Genomic DNA, 4,674 nt, shown 5'->3' with positions numbered 1-4,674 from the left:
TCTCCAACACGTGTTTGCCATTGCATTGCATGACCCCTTTATCATATTTGTTTTTCAAAAAGCTAATAAAAGAAAGTGCCAGATTTCAGGTGTGTAACAACAGTGCTCCCCTCCAGCAATATATTACCATATGACTTTTATATTAGTTGCTAAGACATTTATTAGCTTGAAATGCAAAATTATACAGCTTTTTGTTGGCGATATGCACACAATGGAGGTAGCAGACATAATGGTTAGTGCTACCTGGGATCCTTTGGTTGTCCATACCCTAAACCCTAACCCTAAATCCCTACCTTAACTCTAACATTAACCATAACCCTAACGTTAACCCTTAACCTTTTAAATGCCAATTTCAAATGGGGTGAGGTCAGAGTTGGGACGTCCTAAGGATTCCGTTTAGACTTTTGCCAGACCGAAGTAGACAGCCGTGCTCACCCTGTTGTGATGAGGTTTGCTCGCTGCCACTGAAGGCGATAAAACTACGGTAGTCATTCATTTCTAATGGAAAAGAAGTGAAGTGGGCGAGGGGGCTGTTGGGCAACCCGAGCATGCGCAAGGGACTGGAAATGGACAGAAATAAATTGGCGGAAAACGGAATTTTATGCAAATGCCACTATGTTTTGACCATATCAATAATCTCGCATTAAATCCACGCGGCAGAACGGCTTTTTTAAATTAAAAGTGTCCTGGAGCAGTAGTGTGGTTATGGCTGTTGTTTATAGGCTTCATTAGTAGAAGGTCTGCACTCAGTAACGAGACTTTTCTAAGTTATTTTATGCTTTTTTATACATTGAGGCAACAAGACCAAAAGAAAGGTTTAGGTTGTCAGACAATAACAGTGTCTACAACACATTAATACAAGGGTTTGACCATTGGAGAATTTGGAGACTTGCAGTTTACAATATTAGAACTTAACATAGTTCTAAAGGTTTTGTCTCATATTGAAATACTTTGAATATGAATGGATGGATGAGAAACCTACACTTTGCTGGTAAAATAAATTAAAACATGGTCCCAAATGGGAAATAGCTATTAAAACCCAAAGGATTAAAAACATAGTTTTGTTGTAGTACGCCATGCGTGTCGTCTATGCAATGTGTTATTGACAATATTGTGACGGATTCTTTCTCTCCACTTCCCATCATCTCATGCGATTGTACTGATCTATTGTGCTATTATTTAGTGGCAGCTGGTCTCTTCCATTTTATTGGAAAGTTGCTGGATGGCTTCTTCTCCTCTGCTGTCAGTACGGATACAGTAAGTGGTCTGGTGGCAGCAGACCTTCCACAACCACAATACACACCTGATCTCATTTGATCAGTCATTGATGTGTCACTCTCAGAACAAAATAGGATATGAGGAGAGAGCTTTTGGGCTCCATAGTTTATAATGCATCACTTCTAATGGGCGTATTGGATTAGTGGCAACGGACTGGAGACTGAGAGAAAGGGCCTTTTCATAATATAAATGCCAGTTGCTGTGTACAGGGAGTTAAAGAGCTTGATAGCTCAACCTGACAGAGCAGAAAGTAAAATCCCTTTGAAAATGAGTTGACCATCCACAATGCTAGGCTACATCCTCTGAGAGAGTTACTTTTTAATGCATCAAAGGGGTCATTCAGGTTAGTGTCTCTTGGCTTTTGGCCTTGGGGAAATGGGACTTTAATTGAAGCAGTGACTGCTGTGGCATTCAGAACTAGTCCTGTGTCAAAGGCTTGAGACCCCCTTGGCTAGGGTTCAAAGATATGAGTGTGGAGGTCAAATCCATTCTGTACAATTGTCCTTTTATCATTACAAAGGGTTAAATAGGTGAGCAGTACCACACACTAGGCAAAAAGTCTAAAGTTCCTTCATTGAAAAGAGTCTTTGAAGAACCCACATTTTGTCCTGGATAGTCATGGAAAATGGAAACATGATTTAAGTTGGAACACTGACCTGTGCCTCTATCCTGAGAGCCTGTGCTGTTGCCAACCAGTCTAACCCTCTTGTTTAAGAGGAGCCTCTTAAAGAAGAAGTTACAGGTCTGTGAGAGCCAGAAATCATGCTTGTTTGTAGGTGACCAAATACTTATTTTCCACCATAATTTGCAAATAAATTCATTAAAAATCCTACAATTTGATTTTCTGGATTTTTTTTCTCATTTTGTCTGTCATAGTTGAAGTGTACCTATGATGAAAATTACAGGCCTCTCTCATCTTTTTAAGTGGGAGAACTTGCACAATTGGTGTCTGACTAAATACTTTTTTTGCCCCACTGTATATACAAAGCAACCCTCAGACAGGTGTAGCTCCAGTAGGAACCTTTGGCCGCAAGGTGCGTTCAAAGTGTCGATGATCAATGTGTCCTGCAATTCAGTTCTCGCAGCTAGCTGCGTTCTTCATCAACGCACGAGCCGAGTGATCCACCGCTAAGAGTTGCACTCTTTTATTTTTTGTTTTACGCAGAGGCTAGTGGCTAGGCGGGGTTGGGGAGGTTGCCCTCCTTTCCTCTGCCCGTCCTTCGCCAGAGTGAGAGCAAAAAGGATTACGGTTGAACGAAAAGTGTCCAGGTGCTCCACCTTCTCCAAATCGACGGGAGGGGAGACATTAAAGCCCCACCTGCGCCGGGGCACATAGTGGTTGGCTAGGTTTCCGGAGCCGTGTGAGGGTCCTGGGCGACACCCAAGCAGCTTAATGTTGGAGAACGAGGCGGGAAGACCCCATTCACCGGCAACCCTCAATCCCCTTTGGGACGCGGCCGACACACCTGCCCACAGGTGTGCCATGCGGCCGTGCCTTACGGGGAAAGGGGGAGGGGGTGGAGGCGGTCGGGTGCAACCCAGATGACATGGAGATGCGGGAAACCGGGCTCGGGCCGAAGCCACCCTCCCGGCCAAGAACCCTACGCAGAGGGAAGGGAGAGGCGGGGGGCGTGAGCCCCTACCCTACCCAGCCCACAGCAGAGTTTTGTTTTTGGAGAACTTCCGCAGGTTCACCTTCGGAATCCTTGTTACAACTTTTACTTCCTCTAGATAGTCAAGTTTGGTCGTCCTCTCGGCGCTCTGCCAGGGCTGTGACCGACATCACTAAACCATCCAATCGGTCGTAGTGACGGGCGGTGTGTACAAAGGGCAGGGATTTAATCAACACAAGCGTATTACCCACGCTTACTGGGAGTTCCTTGTTCATGGGAAGTAATTGCAATCCCCAATCCCAATCACGTGTGGGGTTCAGCAGGTTACCCACGACTCTCAGCAAAGGGTAGACACACGCTGATCTGCTCAGTTTGGCGTGCGTGCAGCCCCAGACATCTAAAGGCATCACAAACCTGTTATTGCTCATGTGGCTGAACACCACTTGTCCCTCCAAGAAGTTGGATCACTCCACCAACTAAGAACGGCCATGCACCACCACCCTCAGAATCGAGAAAGCTATCAATCTGTCAATCTTTTCCGTGTCCGGGCCAGGTGAGGTTTCCCGTGTTGAGTCAAATTAACTTCTAGCTTCGAGCAATCCCGTATCCGGGAGCGTAATCATAGCCTCAAGCTCATTAGCATAACGCAACGTTAACTATTCATGAAAATCGCAAATGAAATGAAATAAATATATTGGCTCACAAGCTTAGCCTTTTGTTAACAACACTGTCATCTCAGATTTTCAAAATATGCTTTTCAACCATCGCTACACAAGCATTTGTGTAAGAGGTATCGATAGCTAGCATTCAGCAGGCAACATTTTCACAAAAACAAGAAAAGCATTCAAATAAAATCATTTATCTTTGAAGAACTTCGGATGTTTTCAATGAGGAGACTCTCAGTTAGATAGCAAATGTTCAGTTTCTCCAAAAATATTATTTGTGTAGGAGAAATCGCTCCATTTTGTTCATCACGTTTGGCTAAGAAAAAAAACAAAAATTCAGTCATTACAACGCCGAACTTTTTTCCAAATGAACTCCATAATATTGACAGAAACATGGCAAACGTTGTTTAGAATCAATCCTCAAGGTGTTTTTCACATATCTAATCGATGATAAATCATTCGTGGCAGTTGCCTTTCTCCTCTGAACCGAATGGAAAAGTGGACGCAGCTGGAGATTGCGAAATAATTTCGACGGAGGACACCAAGCGGACACCTGGTAAATGTAGTCTCTTATGGTCAATCTTCCAATGATATGCCTACAAATACGTCACAATGCTGCAGATACCTTGGGGAAACGACAGAAAGTGTAGTCTCATTCCTGGCGCATTCACAGCCATATAAGGAGACATTGGAACACAGCGCCTTCAGAATCTGGGCCATTTCCTGTTTGAAATTTCATCTTGGTTTCGCCTGTAGCATAAGTTCTGTGGCACTCACAGATAATATCCTTGCAGTTTTGGAAACGTCAGTGTTTTCTTTCCAAAGCTGTCAATTATATGCATAGTCGAGCATCTTTTTGTGACAAAATATCTTGTTTAAAACGGGAACGTTTTTTTATCCAAAAATTAAAAGAGCGCCCCCTATATCGAAGAAGTTAAGCCGCAGGCTCCACTCCTGGTGGTGCTCTTCCGTCACTTCTTTTAAGTTTCAGCTTTGCAACCATACTCTCCTCCAGAACCCAACTAATTTGGTTTCCCGGACACTGCCCCGCGGGTCATGGGAATAACGCCGCCGGATCGCTAGTTGGCATCATTTATGGTTGGAAGTACGACAGTATC

At 44.0% G+C, this 4,674-nt stretch overlaps 1 non-coding gene across 1 annotated transcript; it reads right to left on the bottom strand.

The window, feature by feature from the left end:
- Positions 1 to 2,266: 2,266 nt before the first annotated feature.
- Positions 2,267 to 2,415, bottom strand: LOC135542834 (5.8S ribosomal RNA). Its single transcript, XR_010456152.1, has one exon. It is a non-coding gene; the product is annotated as a 5.8S ribosomal RNA (ribosomal RNA).
- Positions 2,416 to 4,674: the final 2,259 nt, after the last annotated feature.

Source organism: Oncorhynchus masou, chromosome 6, assembly GCF_036934945.1.
Source record: "Oncorhynchus masou masou isolate Uvic2021 chromosome 6, UVic_Omas_1.1, whole genome shotgun sequence".
Lineage (NCBI taxonomy): Eukaryota > Metazoa > Chordata > Actinopteri > Salmoniformes > Salmonidae > Oncorhynchus > Oncorhynchus masou.
Note: the sequence above shows the minus strand (reverse complement) of the source record. Positions and strands in the feature narration are given on the sequence as shown.